The sequence below is a fragment of the Eretmochelys imbricata genome, chromosome 1 (assembly GCF_965152235.1).
Source record: "Eretmochelys imbricata isolate rEreImb1 chromosome 1, rEreImb1.hap1, whole genome shotgun sequence".
Taxonomy (NCBI): domain Eukaryota; kingdom Metazoa; phylum Chordata; order Testudines; family Cheloniidae; genus Eretmochelys; species Eretmochelys imbricata.
In genome coordinates, this window is record NC_135572.1 from 59,464,493 (window position 1) to 59,482,410 (window position 17,918).

A 17,918-nucleotide genomic window follows, 5' to 3' on the forward strand; every position below is an offset into this window, starting at 1 on the left:
GAGCAGAGGGAAACGATACCACAGTTAGACCCTCCTTTTAGATGATGCCATGGTATCCTCTCACACTGAGGCTACCCCTCCAGAGGAGGAGACCCCGGCTGTTAGGAAGAGACAGATAGTAGTAATGGGGATTTGATTATTAGGAATATAGACAGTTGAGTCCGTTGTGACAGATTCCAGTTACCAATCTGCCTGAGGCGTCAGGTGATCAGGCTGAGGCCACAGATCATTTGGGGAGGGGATGAAGGAGCACACCAAGGGTCTAAGTTTTAAAGCTTTATTAATAAAATAATAAAATAACAGCAGAGAGTGATGGGTGCGCCCCATGTCACTCAGAGGAAGGAGGAAAGCGTTAGTGCTCCAAGCCCTAACCCACTTTCATACTCACACATGCACTACCTGAGGCTGGCCAGGCCTGGGTGTAACGTAAGAAGAAGAGGCGGGAGGGTGGACGGGAGTTCTGTTCTGTGCACAGGTCGTTTAGGGTCCACTGTTGATCTCCAACTCGCTTCAGCCCTTGGGAGGGTTTTAAACCTTAGGGTCTTCTGGGGCGTCTTGTTCAGGGACTTCTGCCCCCCACCCCCCATGCTTTTTGTACCAGTTCAAACCGGCCTTTCGTGGCTTCTTCAGCTTTTTCAAAACACATTGGCTTCAGGACGCTACAACGTTTTTTTTCCCCCCTCACTGGCTTTCGCTGTCTTGCTGGGTTTTGCAGCCCCTGCAGGTTTGTGCAGCTGAATCTTCCTTTCTCATGGCTGGTCGGGGTTGGACTCTAGGCCCCCGTCTTTCTTGGCAGGCAGCCAAGCGCCGGTTGTGTGCTGTGTCCTTGGGTGGGAGCTAGCGTTTTATCTTCGGACCTGGAACATCACGTTAACCCATTCCTTCCCCCCCTCCCCGCTTTAGGCCTCTTGCAACCTGCAAAACAATCCTTCACGCCACACTTACATCTTTAACCCTTCTCCAACATGCCTTGTAATGCTTGCAACAGCGTTAGCAACATACAATACTGATTTGCTTCCCCAGAGGATCACCTGAGGGAGGGGGCCCTTGGGTTGTGACACCGTGATCAATGATACAACTGCATGATGAATTGTTTGCCGGGTGCAAAGTTTGAGGATCTCTTGAGACATCTAGACTGACTCATCTGAAGTGCTGGGGAGGAGACACTGGTTGTGGTACATGTAGGTACCAATGACACAGGAAAAAGTAAGAGAGAGGTCCTGGAGGCCAAATTGAGGTTGCTAGGTAAGTGATTAAAGTCCATGACCTCTATGGTAGCATTCTCTGAAATGGTTCCAGTTCCATGTGGAGGGCCAATTAGACAGGCAGAACTGCAGGGTTTCAATGCGTGGATGAGATGATGGTATAGGGAGGAGTGATTTAGGTTTATTAGGAACTGGAGAACCTTTTGGGAAAGGAGGAGCCTATATTAGAAGGATGGATTCCACCTAAACCCAAATGGAACCAGAATGCTGGTAAATAAAATTTAAAAGGTTGTAGAGGAGTTTTTAAAGTAAGGGCTGGGGGAAAGCCGACAGGTGTGGAGGAGTACGTGGTTTGGTCAATGACATCCTTTGGGGAGGATCTTTTAATGGAGATTCTCTGTATCTTAGTAAAGAGGAGAGAATAGAAGTCGATAAAGTACAGGTAGGAGCTGAAGACAAACAGTTAAATGAAAAAGAGTCCCATTCAGTTACATCATATGAAGGCAACAACTAAATATTGACAGATTTTATAAGTGTTTGTATACAAATGCAAGTGTAAATACTAAAATGGGTGAACTTGAATTCTTGGTATTAAATGAGGATATTGATATAATAGGGATCAGAGAAACTTGGTGGAATGATGATAAGCAATAGGACATGGTAACACCAGGGTGTGATGTTGTACTCCACATGCTTTATGAAAATATGCTTGTAATGTGAATACAATGTAACTGGAATATGCTTTATGCAAAAGGTCTCTTGTAAGGTACTATTACAAAGCTTATAATCTACTATGTCCATCCTATTTGTATGTATGTATCATTCTTGTATCTAAAACTAGAAATATGAAGTTAACTCTGAGGTCCTATTGTAATTATGCAAAGTGTGGGACATTAATGGTGGTTTAGAATCTTGATAGCACCCATTGACTAGGACAATTGGCTGTAGATGGTTTATTTACCTGTAAGCCTTCTTGCGAACGTGGCGGCCAGCCTGTGAGTAATGAAATCTCACAGGACATGTGAACATGTCACATGATACTGGAATCCATCTTACACCTGGGCTTTTCCATTTAGAAGGAAGGGTGGGAACCCAGAGAGAGACAAAGCATTCCCACCTTGTGCCAAAGATATAAAAGGGGGTGGAACAGAACAAAGGGGGTTCCAGTCATGAGAAATCCCCTAGTTACCATCTGAGCTGGAGCTAACAAGAACTGTACCAGGGGAAAGGATTGGGCCCAGACTAGGAAGAAGTCCTGTCTGTGAAAGAAGCTTATTGGAGCATCTCTGAGGGTGGTATTTTATCTATAATCAGTTTCTTAATGTATTAGGCTTAGACTTGCATGTTTTGTTTTATTTTGCTTGGTAACTTCTGTCTGTTATTAATTGGAACCACTTAAATCCTACTTTAAAATCACTTTTGTTTATTATTGAACCCAGAGTAAGTGTTTAATACATGGGGGAGCAAACAGCTGTGCATATCTCTCTATCAGTGTTATGGAGGGCGGACAATTTATGAGTTTACCCGGTATAAGCTTTATACAGAGTAAAACAGATTTATTTGAATATGGGTAATGACCTATGCTATGACTCACTGAAGCATGCAAGAACATGTGACTAGATCATGTGTTTATGAACTCCCTCTTCTGTGACTGTAATTCTCCAAACTGATTGAGAGCTTTCCTTCCACATGGCAGAAGCTATAAAAGGTCCTGGAAACATCTCTAAACAAGGAGGAACTTCATCTTTATGCTGCTTGGACTCTGGGGGCAAGAATTACTCACATAAGCAAATGCTCCACAGTGTTGAGCCTACATTAGCCCTAAAGGACATATAGAGCTTGCTTATTATAGAAGCTTTGATTACTTTTTGAAACTTAAGATTGGAACTCATTTGTGTGTATGTAAATAATTCTCTGGTTTCCTTTTCCTATGTAATAAATCTTTAGATTGTTTATTATAGGATTGACCACAAGCATTTTCTTTGATGTGTGATGTAAAGTGCAATAGATTTGGGGTAAGAGACATGGGAGTAACCTGAATATTGCTGTAATACTTGGTGTAAGGCACCATCTATCACATAGGTATGCTTACCTGGGTGGCAAGACAGATTGGAGTACCCAGCGGGACAGTCTATGACTCCATGTGAAGTCTACTATAGTGCCTGAGGAGTTCACACTTGATAATTGGTTGGTGAAATCTAAGTATAGAACTCAACCAATTGGGGTTTGTGCCCTGGTTCTTAACTGTTTGCCCTGAGGGTGATTCTCATGCTCTTGAGCCATTATAGGACAGCATGACAGCTACAATCTAGTTCTGGAACAGAGAAGTAATCTTCCCTGTACTTAAAATGACAGTGCAACCTATTTATTTTATTATGTTAAAATTTTACATATCACCAAATTCTTTGTTTTAAACACACTCTCTTTGTCTATTCTTCTTAAGATACAACCATGATGTTTATACAAAATGTGCATATCCTGGTCCCACTGAAGCCAATAGTACTTTTGCAATTGAGTGTTCACTCAGAATCTCACATGCACAATGGAACCTTTTTGGGAAGAGAGTCACCATGTGTCACTCTTTGTCCTTAATTTTTAACTCCACAAACCTCACTCCCCATGTCTCTTCTGGAGGACTAAGGGCTCGTCTACACTGAAAACTTACATTGGCATAGCTATGTCTCCAAGAGACATAGCTATGCCAACCTAAACCTTGGTGTAAATAGTGCTAGGGCGATGGAAAAATTCTTCTGTTAACCTAGCTCCTGCCCCTTGGGGAGGTGGATTAACTACAGCAACGAGAACTGTGCCCCACCCCTGCGTCACTGTAGTATCTACACTGCAGCACTATAGCGATGTACCTGCAGCTATGCCGCTGTAGAATTTTAAGTGTAAACATACCCTTACATTAAGGTAGGTGGCCATAACGAGCCATCCAGATAGGTACACTTGAAATTCATCATTCTGGCCTTAGTTAAATGACCATCAGATATAACTTGTAACGTTGCATTCTTTATGTTTATGGAAATATGCACTCTATATGTTTAGGGAAATATGCTTATAAGTGTAAATATAACATAACTGGAATATGCTTTGTGCTAGATATGCCATGTAACATATCTTTACAAGGGTTATGATCTACTGAATATATTCATCCTATTTGTATGCATGCAACATTTTTATTTCTAAAGTTATGAGCATTGGCTCTATGCTTTTATTTGAAGTGTTTTCTGTAGAAAACACATAAGGGAGGTGTCATAAATATAAAGAGAAGGGTAACCACCTTTCTGCATCCAGTGCTATAAAATCCCTCCTGACCAGAGGCAAAACCCTTTCATCTGTAAAGGATTAAGAAGCTAAGGTAACCTAGCTGGCACCTGACCCAAAATGACCAATGAGAGGACAAGATACTTTCAAATCTGGAGGCGGGGCGAAGGAACAAAGGGTTACTCTGTCTGTGTGATGCTTTTGCTGGGAACAGATCAGGAATGCAGACTTACAAGTCCTGTTAAATTAGTAAGTAGCTAGAAGTGCGTTAGATTTCCTTTTGTTTAATGGCTGGTAAAATAAGCTGTGCTGGATGGAATGTATATTCCTGTTGTTGTGTCTTTTTGTAACTTAAGGTTTTGCCTAGAGGGATTCTCTATGTTTTGAATCTGATTATCCTGTAAGGTATTTACCATCCTGATTTTACAGAGGTGATTCTTTTAGCTTTTCTTTAATTAAAATTCTTCTTTTAAGAACCTGATTGATTTTTCATTGTTCTTAAGATCCAAGGGTTGGGTCTGTGTTCACCTGTACAAATTGGTGAGGATTCTTATCAAGCCTTCCCCTGGAAAGGGGGTGTAGGGTTTGGAGGGATATTTTGGGGGGAAGACGTCTCCAAGTGGGCTCTTTCCCTGTTATTTATTTAAAACGCTTGGCGGTGGCAGCATATGGTTCAAGGACAAGGCAAAGTTTGTACCTTGGGGAAGTTTTTAACCTAAGCTGGTAAGAATAAACTTAGGGGGTCTTTCATGCAGATCCCCACATCTGTACCCTAGAGTTCAGAGTGGGAAAGGAATCTTGACATGGTGGCAGAAAGCTGGGATCATTTTGAGATCATTTCGAACCAGAAGCACAGAAGGATTTTAAAAGGTTTTGTAAAAGGTGATTGCAGCTGTAGATTCTGTCTCTCTGTCTGGGGGACAGAGCAGCAGGCATAACAAAAGGATATTTCTGTAGGCTGACAACAGCTATCAGAAAAAAAAAGGGGGGGTATCAGGTTACAGCACAGCAAAATTTTACAAGCCAGTTTTTTGTTTTGTTTTGTTTCTAACTCTCGGGTGTAAAGTTAGTTAAAAACAGAGAGGTTAGGATGACAGACTGCACTGTTCAACAGAAATTGGAATTAGCCAGATTTGAGGCTGAGGAAAAACAAAAGGAACATGAAAGATGGGTAGAACTTAGAAAGATGGAAATGGAGGCAAAAGAAAAAGAAATGGAGGCTGCCCACAGGAGAGAAATGGAGGCAAAGGAAAAAGAAAAGGTAAAAGAATCACCTCTGTAAAATCAGGATGGTAAATACCTTACAGGGTAATCAGATTCAAAACACAGAGAATCCCTCTCGGCAAAACCTTAAGTTACAAAAAGACACAAAAACAGGAATATACATTCCATCCAGCACAGCTTATTTTACCAGCCATTAAACAAAAGGAAATCTAACGCACTTCTAGCTAGATTACTTACTAGCTTAACAGGACTTGTAAGTCTGCATTCCTGATCTGTTCCTGGCAAAAGCATCACACAGACAGACTAACCCTTTGTTTCCACCCCCGCTCCAGATTTGAAAGTATCTTGTCCTCTCATTGGTCATTTTGGGTCAGGTGCCAGCTAGGTTACCTTAGCTTCTTAACCCTTTACAGATGAAAGGGTTTTGCCTCTGGTCAGGAGGGATTTTATAGCACTGTATATAGAAAGGTGGTTACCCTTCCCTTTATATTCATGACAGGAGGTTTGACCAGTATATTGTGAAGGAGCTAAGTAATTGGGAATACTTAACTAACAATGGACTTTGGGAGACACCAAATCCACATCTGAGCTTTCCTGGGAATGTTCAAACTAACATGTAAACAATGGCGTTGTCCTGCAAAAAGCTGAATCATTCATGGACATGTGACTTGCCCAGGTGGCTACAAACTCCATCTTGTTGCTGTGATTTTGCACAGAAGACCAAAGGGGTTTCCGCCCACAAGAGAGAGAATATAAAAAGCCCTGGAAGCCTCTCCATTTGGTCTTCAGCTGGCTTAAGTGATGGTCTCTCCACCCCAAATTGATGCCTGAAAGGATCTGGAACAAAGGACTGTAACTAAAGGGGTGTGAGTGATTGCTGGACCCAGGCCATAAACTACAACATTGGTCTGAAAAGGACTGTACCTGAAATAACATCATGGGTGAGAAGTTAGTATTTGTAACCAGATCTTTAGTGTATTAAGTTAGCTGTGCGTATTTTGATTTATTTTACTTAGTAACTTACCTTGTTCTGTCTGTTATCACTTGAAGCCACTTAAATCCTACTTTTTATACTTAATAAAATCACTTTTGTTTATTAATTAACACAGTAAGTAATTAATACCTGGGGGAGCAAACAGCTGTGCATATCTCTCTATCAGTGTTATAGAGGGTGGACAATTTATGAGTTTACGAATTTATCTGGGGTTTAGGCTCCCAGAAAGACTGACTACTGGGTGCTGGGAAAGTCCGTTAACTGAGAAGCCCCTGGGCTAAGTGAATCTTAGTTTCTGTGAACTGCAGGGGTGTGTGGCCCAATCTCTTGGTCTGTGCTGGAGCTGACTGGTGTGTCTAGCTCAGCAAGACGGGAGTGGAGGGAAGCCTTTTCTGGCAGGAGAGTTTGTTCTCATTGGTATCCCAGCACCTCTAGTGACAGTCTTGAGGGAGTTTCTGTGATCCAACCTGTCACATAACTGATGTCACTTTTATCACTAAAGTAATCAAATATAACTACAAATATGCGTAACAAATTCTGTTGAATAAAAAGATGTCATTTTGCATAGCTAAATTTCCAGTCATAGCCAAACTTTATTATTTTTTTATTTTTTTGTTAAACACTAACAATATCCTTGAGGCTGGGCAGGAAAAGGCATTTCTTTTGATCACCTTCCAAGGCAGTTTTCAATACAAGTTAGCCTTGGATAATTAAGATCTACATGAAGTCCTACCTTCTTGGTTAAAGCTATTATGGAGGTTTTACTGAAATCACTGAGTTCACTTATGGTAATGACTCAGAAGAAACACTGAGGAACCTCCATACTTCTGGAGTTCTCCAACTCTCACAACACTCCAAATGGATTTAATATTTCATTTCTCATTGCAGACAAAAATTAAGATAAAGAAAATGAATATTATGAAATATCACATATCATGTCACAACCACATGTAAGTCATACTTGAACCTTTGTTGGACAGGATGGGCACACTCAGCAGCACAGACGTGTGTTAATTATAGCAATGAAGACAACAAAATGACAGTAGATACAACAAAACTCACCAACAGGAAATGTTTATCACGCAATGATACATTTTTTTAGCAGGAAATGTTGTTAAGCTATTCAACGTATTTCCTGACTAACTTTTTTGTGTGGAAGAACTATTATCTTTAGGGCTAGGAATAGCATCTTGCAAAGAATTAGATAACAGGACATTTACAGAATGGTTATTTTCTTAGTAAATTTCCCCCCAGTTACCTGTTTCTTGAACTTTGTTCTTTGTATACATTTTGAGGTTCAGTTCCTTTAATATACAAAAGATGTTTGCAAAATTTACCATAGTATTCCTTGAAGTTTGCTTTACAAATGTCAAAATCAGATTCTTAAGGCAGTCCAGAGTTTTTCCTTTATATTAACCAATTTATTCAGCCTATGCAAACATGCATGAAATTAGGCCCTGAAGTCAATAGTAAAACTCCCACTAACTTTAATGATGCAGGATCATCCCATTACTGAAACATATACTGGTGCAAAAGTTCAGAAAGGATGGAATCAGACTAAAGACTTAAATTAGTACAAGTATCAAAATAGGTATATTCAAAGGAGGGGAGAAATCAGGAAATTTTCCATTGTGACATTTTTCTCAAACTAAAATATTAAAGAATTTTATTTCTTTGAATTATAATTGTAATTTCAAAACAGTAGTAGGAAAAGTTTAGTTAGCTCTAAATACAATGGGTAATATTACACAATTATAACACAATTACAGACTGTTCCACAGTTAATGAGACAAAGACCCTGTTAAAGACTAAAACTGAGACACCTCTGAACCAGGCAGTTCTTGTCCATACTTGTTGCTTTATAAATCATACTAAGGGCATAGTTATACTTGCAAATGTAGAGCACTTTGAGTTAAACCAGCCTTCGGAAAGCACAGTAGGGAAAGTGCTGCAATCTGTCCACACTGATACCTGCAAGCACACGGGTGTGGCCACATTTGCGGTACTTGCAGCAGCATTGGGAGCAGAGCATTATGGGCAGCTATCCCACAGAGCACCTCTTCCCATTCTGGTGCTGTGGCTTGTAGGAACAGGGCGGGGCATTCTGGGTCCTGTCCCAAGGGAAAGAGTTTTGGGACAAGGCCTGCAAGGGGCGGGGGGCACGGTAGTGCTCAGCCTGCATGGCTACGAGCACCTGGATAGAGTCCGCTTGGCACTCCATGATGCTTATCAGCCACTCTGTGCTTTGGTGCTGGCGATCCGCATTCTGCTGGCAGACCCTCCTTTCACTCTCCCACCACTCCTGCACTTTTTTATTTTCATTAAGGGAGTGCTGCATGACTTCAGCAGCATGTTCTCTTTGCTTCTGCATGGCCTCTTCCTGATTCTTTGCAGCCTCTCGGGCGGTGATAACATGGATGGCTGAGATCCCAAGGTTGCATTTGTAAAGGCAAAATGCAACACTTAACAGAGGCAGCATTGTTCACCAGACAGAGCAATGATTCCCCCGTACTTAAGGAGGGCAAGCACAGTCTACACAATAGCATAATTTGCCCGTCCCAAAGTGAGCGCACATAACCCCAGGAGCCCCAAAATGGGAGTAAGCACAGGGTTAAGGGGGACTGATTCTTTCATGGCTGTACTGCCCTCTGGGTTTCTGTGCCTTGGGGAGAGCCAATAGCTGCAGGGGCCCCCTATACTGAACTGTCCCCACATTTTCCACAGGAGTTGGTCCTCAAAGATATCTTGCTGCTGAGGGTGACCTGGGAAGCAAGGGAGGGTCTTCTACTACAATGCGGCTTCCGCCCTGGCCCATATGCAGCTTGCCTGTGTGCAGCAATGGTCCCCCCGCCCCTCATGGCACAGTGGCGTGGACATGTTAGCCTGACTGGGACAAGGACCACAGTGGCTCTCCCAATAAACCTGCGCAGGTGCATTGCCCAAGTACTGGCTGAGACCTTTGAAGAGATTACTGAGGCCAATTACCATGATGCGAGAACCATAGAATATCAGGGTTGGAAGGGACCTCAGGAGGTCATCTAGTCCAACCCCCTGCTCAAAGCAGGACCAACACCAACTAAATCGTCCCAGCCAGGGCTTTGTTAAGCCTGACCTTAAAAATATCTAAGGAAGGAGATTCCATCACCTCCCTAGGTAATGCATTTCAGTGTTTCACCACCCTCCTAGTGAAAAAGATTTTCCTAATATCCAACCTAAACCTCCCCCACTGCAACTTGAGACCATTACTCCTTGTTCTGTCATCAGCTACCACTGAGAACAGACTAGATCCATCCTCTTTGGAACCCCCTTTCAGGTAGTTGAAAGCAGCTATCAAATCCCCCCTCATTCTTCTCTTCCGCAGACTAAACAATCCCAATTCCCTCAGCCTCTCCTCATAAGTCATGTGTTCCAGTCCCCTAATTATTTTTGTTGCCCTCCACTGGACTCTTTCCAATTTTTCCACATCCTTCTTGTAGTGTGGGGCCCAAAACTGGACACAGTACTCCCGATGAGGCCTCACCAAGGTTGAATAGAGGGGAACGATCACGTCCCTTGATCTGCTGGCAATGCCCCTACATATACATCCCAAAATGCCATTGGCCTTCTTGTCAACAGTGTGCCTGTGTTGCCTCATATCCAGCTTCTTGTCCACTGAGAGAGACAAGAATGAGAGAGCACATAAACGCCCTATTCCACATCTAGCCATGCATACAGCTCTAACCCTACTCACCGCAAGAGCCCATGCCAAATAACTTCCTTCCCAAAACAAAGCTGCTTACTGGGAACCTCCTCTGGTGTTTGTCCTTCCCCAAGCACCGGCTGCCGTGACTGGCTACCTTCCTCCTGGCTTGAGAACAGCTCCTGGCTGCATGCATCTAGGGATTCTAGGTGTCTTCCTCCACCTCAGCACACTCGCTCCCGCTTTGCTGCTCCTCCTCCTCTCCCTCCTGCCTTGTTGAACTGGGCTCTGAAGTGTCCATGGAGGTACTGAGAGTGGAGGTGGGGTCGCCCCCAAGTATCACATCCAGTTCTTTGTTGAAACGGCAGGTCGTGCGGGCAGCACCGGAGCGGCTGTTTGCCTCGTGGGCTTTGCGGTAGGCATTCCGCAGCTCCTTCACTTTAATCCTACACTGCAGAGCGTCCCGCTTATGGCCCATTTCCAACATATCCCTTGATATCTGCCCGAAGGTATCTAATTCCTATGGTTAGAGTGCAGCTGGGACTGGACAGCTTCCTCCCCCCAAACACTGTTGAGGTCCAGCACCTCGCCATTGCTCCATACTGGGGATTGCCTGGCGCATGGAGGCATTGTCACCTGGAAAGATTAGCTGAAAGCACTCCACGCTGGCTGAGCAAACAGGAAGAGGATTTTCAAAATTCCCAGAGAATTTAAAGGGCGGGTCTGACGGTTGGTCACCTGAGGGCAGGGCAGTAGAGTTCAAAGGGATGACCAGAGTGGCTAGAACAGGCATTGTGGGACACTTCTGGAGGCCGATCAGAGCGCATTAACAGAACAGGGCATCCACACCGGTGCCACAGTCCTCCAGCGGGGATGCATCAAACATTATTCCACTCACCGAGGTGGAGTACCAGGAGCGCTCTAGCTGTGGAGTCAGAGCGCTCTACATACCTTGCCATTGTGGACCCGTCATGAGGTAGGGCACCCGGGGATGCTTTAATGCGCTCTAACTTGCAAGTGTAGCCATGCCCTTAATAAATCATAATCATATGTTCTGTTTTCATAACATACCACTCAGAAAATAGAATGATGGATTTTTCATCGATTCCAAGACCAGAAAGGCTCATCGTGATCATCTAGTCTGACTTCCTGAATAACACAAAATATATATTATTCCCCAAAATAATTCCAAGATCATATCTTTTAGAAAAACATCCAATCTAGAAAGAATACCTGTGATCTGTCAGGGTCAGTTTGTCTGTGTTAACCTTTTTTCACAAGAGTCAGGATTCCTAGGTGTATAAACTTTTTTATTAGTGGTAGTGTTTGTCTTGTCTTTATTTATCCCATTTTAGAGATGCAAAACTGAAACAAAGAAGTCAGTTGCGTGGTGCTATAGAGGGAGTCAGGGTGAGATCCACAAAGGGACATAGGCATATAAACCCCAGATGTAGGCACCGAGGCCCAGATTTTTAAAGGTATTTGGGCATTGCTGCACTCAGTGTAGCAATGCCTAAGTATATTTTCAAAGAGAATTTAGGCCAAAAGAACTTTTAAAAATGAAACAGGCTTCTAAAACAGGTGGTACAATGCTGAGCACAGCAATGCCTAAATATCTTTAAAAATCTGGGAGCTAAATCCCAGTTTTAGGCACCACCACGATCCACAAAATCCCCTCTCTGCTGCTACCTAACCCTGTAAGTACCTAAACTCAGTACCTAAATTTGCACTGTAAATGTTCCTTCTGCATCTAAGTTTCTGCCTCTGGACGCAGGCACTGATGCCTTACCCTATATGTACAGATGCCTATCTCATGCCTAAGTGTGAAGTGAGGAAGAATGGTGCTGTAGAACTACCCTGGCATCAGCACCAAGGATGACAAAAAAGACTGTACCGAAGGCATCGATACTGATGGCTGGTCAACATGAACCCATTTTGAATGGTCAGGTCAGCACCATGGAGACTCGTGGGTATGGTACCAGCTTCATCCTTGCTCACTTAGGAAAGTATCTAGAATTATGACTCTGTTCTCTTCTTGCTTGGTATTGGAAACTACGATCAGTGACAGGTGTCAGACTTGGTGCTGTTCTTCTTTCCATGGGCAGTGAGGGTAACTGATTGCTCTGAGGGCATCTGAGACAGTCTTAGAAGATTTGGAAGAGGAATAAGATCTCTTCATTCCCCAGGAACTCAGAGTGACATTTCTCACTGAGGGAGCACTCAATGAGTGGTTTCAGAGTAGCAGCCATGTTAGTCTGTATCCGCAAGAAGAACAGGAGTACTTGTGGCACCTTAGAGACTAACAAATTTATTTGAGCATAAGCTTTTGTGGGCTAAAACCCACTTCATCGGATGCATGCAGTGGAAAATACAGTAGGAAGATAGATAGATAGATATATATATACACACACACACAGAGAATATGAAACAATGGGTGTTATCATACACGCTATAACGAGAGCGATCAGTTAAGGTGAGCTATTACCAGCAGGAGAGAGAAAAAACCTTTTGTAGTGATAATCAAGATGGGCCATTTCCATTAGTTGACAAGAACATGTGAGGAACAGTAGGGGGGAAAAATAAACATGGGGAAATAGTTTTACTTTTGTAATGACCCATCCACTCCCAGTCTTTATTCAAGCCTAATTTAATGGTGTCCAGTTTGCAAATTAATTCCAATTCAGCAGTCTCTCGTTGGAGTCTGTTTTTGAAGTTTTTTTTGTTGTAATTTTGCGACTTTTAGGTCTGTAATCGAGTGACCAGGGAGATTGAAGTGTTCTTTGACTGGTTTTTGAATGTCATAATCTGATTTGCGTCCATTTATTCTTTTACGTAGAGACTGCCAGTTTGGCCAATGTACATGGCAGAGGGACATTGCTGGCACATGATGGCATATATCACATTTGGTAGATGTGCAGGTGAACAAGCCTCTGAGAGTGTGGCTGATGTGATTAGGTCCTATGATGGTGTCCCCTGAATAGATATGTGGACACAATTGGCAATGGGCTTTGTTGCAAGGATAGGTTCCTGGGTTAGTGTTTCTGTTGTGTGGCGGGTGGTTGGTGGTGAGTATTTGCCCCCCAACCTGAAGCAAATACTTCCTACTGTATTTTCCACTGCATGCATCCGATGAAGTGGGCTTTAGCCCACAAAAGCTTATGCTCAAATAAATTTGTTAGTCTCTAAGGTGCCACAAGTACTCCTGTTCTTTTTCCAGTGGGTGGGGTTTTGATAACGAAACAGGAGACTCTTCTCTTGGAAAAACTTCAGCATCCGATGCTCCTCTCCTGGATTTCTCCATTACAAATAGCGTCAAATGCACCTCTCTGAATTTTTGGGTGTGTTTTGATTTGCAAACCACATATTCAGGTAGTGTGAAGTTCCCCTAAATAAAAAAGACATTTAACATGCCCCCCATTTAAAGGCATGGCAGTATTGTACAATGGGCAGGTATTAAAATCATATTATTTTGATTCAGCCCTGGTATTGGGACTGACTAAATCTAGCTATCTATCTCGATATATTATTTTTTCCCCCAACAGGGTAAAATAAAGTATAAAAGAAAAATCTACATCTGAGTTCAGTGACTACCTTAACAACTATGTAACTATAAAGACTACAGTAGCTAAGAGGACGCTGAGGGTGTGCTCCTCGCTCCCATGGAAGATAAGAAGGAATTGGGTGGAGGTTGGGACCATGCTGCCCTTTATGCCATCAGGAGTGTGAAAGCATAAAGGGTGTATGTAACAGCCCCAAGAGACACTGCTGGGCAAAAAAATTCAGAGCTCCTATGAGTGGGGCACCTATGCAGCAAGACCAGCATGCACAAGTACAGATACTCAAAGAACCAATCCTTTTGGAACCCCACTAAAAACACCCTCATTCAGTGATGATTCCCAATTAACTACTTTTTGAGATCTACTAGTTAGCCTGTTCTTAGTCTATTTAATGTGGGCTTGATTCATATTGTCTAGTGCTAATATTTTAATAAACAAAGAGGAAGTGGAACCTTATGGGGAATGCTATAGTGTTTTCCTGATTAGCGTGCCCACAAAATTTGTATGGTTTTTATCTTGCAACTTTACCTTGCACAAGCCATTGTGAGCAGTTCTTAAAAGCGAGCAACTCTTTATACCCATCTCTCTCTCTCTCTCTCTCTCAATTTCTGTAGCAGGAACCAATGGAAGTGAGCAGAATGCTTAAAGTCATTGGGTCACAGAAAAAGAGGGCTAGCGAGCAAATGACTTTATAATCTGGTGGTTACACCAGAGGTAGGAGACTCAGGGGTCACTCCCCTGATCCAATAACTTTATTTATACATAATTAGTGGAACTATTTCAACAGAATAGACTGAGGGAACCTCACATCAAAATATCCCATAGCTCAGTGATTATCATTTTCCTGAGAAGTGGGAAACAGCCTGTTCAAACCCTTTCTCCTCCTCAAGCAGATAGGAGGAAATTGAATCCAGACTCCACACATCCCAAGTGAGTGGTCTAACTAGGGTGCTAAAAGCTATAGGGTGAGCATGGGAATGGACACCACCTCCTGTGGTGGCCTGATTTTGCATAGGGACCTAATCTGGTGCGCAGCCTCAGAGCAATTTGGGCCCCACAGGAGAGATAAGCAGGCAAAGGCCTGTCTCTCCCCAGTTTGTGGATCACTCTGTGACTTAGGCAGGAGATATACATCCAGGTGGCTATAGGGCAGTAGCAGTGCCTATACCTAGAAAGGAGTACTGCAGAAAGGGATCTGGGGATCATAATGGATCACAAACTAAATATGAGTGAACACTGTAATACTGTTGCAAAGAAAGCAAACATCATTCTGGGATGTATTAGCAGGAGTGTTGTAAGCAAGACACAAAAAATAATTCTTCTGCTCTACTCCGGTCTGATTAGGCCTCACCTGGAGTATTGTGTCTGTTTCTGGGCACCACATTTCAGGAAAGATGTGGACAAATTGGAGAAAGTCCAGAGAAGAGAAATAAAAATTATTAAAGGTCTAAAAACACGACCTATGCCAGGAGATTGAAAAAACTGGGTGTGTTTAGTCTGGAGAAGAGATGAATGAAAGGGGACATAGTTTTTAAATACCATAAAAGGTTGTTACAGGGAGAAAGGGAGGGAGAAAAATTGTTCTCTTTAACCTCTGAGGCTAGGACAAGAAGCAACTACAGCAAGGGCGGAATAGGTTTAGGTTGGATATCAGGAAAAACTTTCTAATCGTCAAGTTAAGCACTGGAATAAATTGCCTCGGGAGGTTGTGAAATCTCCATGATTGTAAACTTTTAAGAGTAAGTTAGACAAACACCTGTCAGAGATGGTTTAGATAATATTTAATCCCTCCATGAATGCAGGGGAATGGACTAGATGACCTCTGGAAGTCCCTTCCAGTGCTATGATTCTACATCCAGAGGCTGACACATAGGCACTTAGGGAACTTTTACAGCAAAAATTTAGCTGCTGAGTGAGTTTACATGCCTACGGGGTTGGGTAACAGCCGAGTGGGGGGTTCATGGATCGCACTGGTTCCTAAAGCTGGGATGCTGGCACCTAAAATCTGGAGGGTAGGTGCCTAAACACACTGTGGATCATCTGGGCCCTACATCCCACCCCTAAGTGTTGCCCCTCCCATTTCTTGTTACCAAAGCTGTTTCCTTGGCACCCCACAGCATTTTGTTTCTTGGGGGGGGGGATACATTGTACGAACAATGTATCCCCCCCCCCAGGCACATTTGGAGTCTCTGACTCGGGCTTCACCCCCCACTTCTACCCCGGGAGCTGGGGAAGTGTTGAGAGGCGCTGATTGTGCCCCAGAGCCCAGGGGATGCCCCCTCCCATGGCACAGGGCGCGCAGGGGCAAAGGGGCCGGGAGGCAACATTCACCCCTGAGCCTGCAGCCAGGAGCTGGCAGCTACCGAACAGGGCCAGGCGGCCGGGGGAGGCGGGGCTAGCTCTCGCCCGTCTTGCTCTCTCCTCACGGGAGCTCCCGGGGGCGGTTGGGCCCCCGGGAGAGGGCCGGGCTCCCCGCGCGCAGGCACTGGCAAAGCCGGGCCAGCCTGCTGAGGCTGGTGCCCCTGGCTCGAGGGGTTTAAAGGCTCTGCCGCAGCCAGCCTGTGAACGGCGGGAGGCGCCAAAACGCTTCCTCCCCCTTCGCCTCCCCCGCGGGCTGAGGAGGCGCCTGAGCGGAGCGGCCCGGGTCTAGCTGAAGGGAGGAGGAGCCGTCGCCGCCGCCGCCTGGGAGGAAGGTAAGCGATGGGGAGGGGGGGGCCGCGAGCGCCCCACGCCCCGACTCGGGCTGCGGCGAGAGAAGCCTGCGCGCGCCCGGCTCTGGGGCGAGGCGCCGTTACCGTTTGGTCGCGCCGACGGTCCAGTTGGACAGGAACGTTTCCCCGCCCCCTCGGGAGCCGCCCGCTGCTGCGCCAGCGCCACCCGAGGGGGTCGGGGAGCAATGGCGGCGGCGTCCCGCGGGCCTGGGGGGGCCGGGGCCGTTGCTGGAGGGAGCCGTAGTCTCAGCCTGTCTCGCTCGGGCCGGGCCTCCGCCTGCTACAACGTGGTAGCAGCCGAGCGCTTCTTAGGGAGTCCACCCCCCGCGCCCGCCCTCCTGTTTCCGCTCGGGGAGAGTCGCGGTGGCTGGGCCGTACGGTCAGTGAGCGGATCCGCGGCAGCCAGCGGGGCCTGCTCTGACCCGTGTTTCTGCGGGGCCGGGCCCTGGCCTGGCGGGGCACACTGGAGAAAGGGGCTGTCGCCTGCGGGGCCCCGCCCTCACAGGAGGATTTCGCTCCTCCAAACCAGCCGCTCCCCAGTTCGAAGGTGCTGGGTGAAGTGGCGGCCAGGAAGCCTCTGCCGCTAGGGAGGCACTTAGGGTTACAGGTTTCAGAGTAACAGCCGTGTTAGTCTGTATTCGCAAAAAGAAAAGGAGTACTTGTGGCACCTTAGAGACTAACAATTTATTTGAGCATGAGCTTTCCTGAGCTACAGCTCACTTCATCGGATGCATACCGTGGAAACTGCAGCAGACGTTATATATACACAGAGAATATGAAACAATACCTCCTCCCACCCCACTGTCCTGCTGGTAATAGCTTATCTAAAGTGATCATCAGGTTAGGCCATTTCCAGCACAAATCCAGGTTTTCTCACCCTCCTGGATTTGTGCTGGAAATGGCCTAACCTGATGATCACTTTAGATAAGCTATTACCAGCAGGACAGTGGGGTGGGAGGAGGTATTGTTTCATATTCTCTGTGTATATATAAAGTCTGCTGCAGTTTCCACGGTATGCATCCGATGAAGTGAGCTGTAGCTCACGAAAGCTCATGCTCAAATAAATTGGTTAGTCTCTAAGGTGCCACAAGTACTCCTTTTCTTTTTAGGGTTACAGTGGCTCAGCCTAATTCTCTGCCTCTACTGAGGAAGGTGGGGAGCCCGGTGAAGGGCTTTGGGCCCTTGCAGCGCTTCACTGAATGCTTCTGCCTTTCAGGGTGTGTGTGGAGGAGGCTCCTGGGCCTCTGCCCCTTTGCGATTTTGTAGATAGGAACCAAGACC

At 45.0% G+C, this 17,918-nt stretch overlaps 1 protein-coding gene and 1 long non-coding RNA gene across 6 annotated transcripts in view; one reads left to right on the plus strand and one right to left on the minus strand.

The window, feature by feature from the left end:
* Positions 1-17,918, plus strand: part of LOC144261694 (RCC1 and BTB domain-containing protein 2) — a 235,473-nt gene that overhangs the window by 130,001 nt on the left and 87,554 nt on the right. For 4 of the 5 annotated variants that reach the window (XM_077811429.1, XM_077811431.1, XM_077811433.1 and 1 more), the window contains exon 1: positions 16,341-16,619. The exons of the other annotated variant lie outside the window; for it this stretch is intronic. The gene's annotated coding sequence lies outside the window, so the exon portion shown is untranslated. Of the gene's footprint in view, positions 1-16,340; positions 16,620-17,918 lie in introns of those variants that run through there. 5 annotated transcript variants of the gene reach the window in all.
* LOC144261837 (uncharacterized) lies at positions 7,330-12,023 on the minus strand. Its single transcript, XR_013345469.1, has 3 exons — positions 11,603-12,023; positions 11,441-11,518; positions 7,330-7,994 (listed from the first exon to the last, which is right to left on the minus strand). It is a non-coding gene; the product is annotated as an uncharacterized LOC144261837 (long non-coding RNA).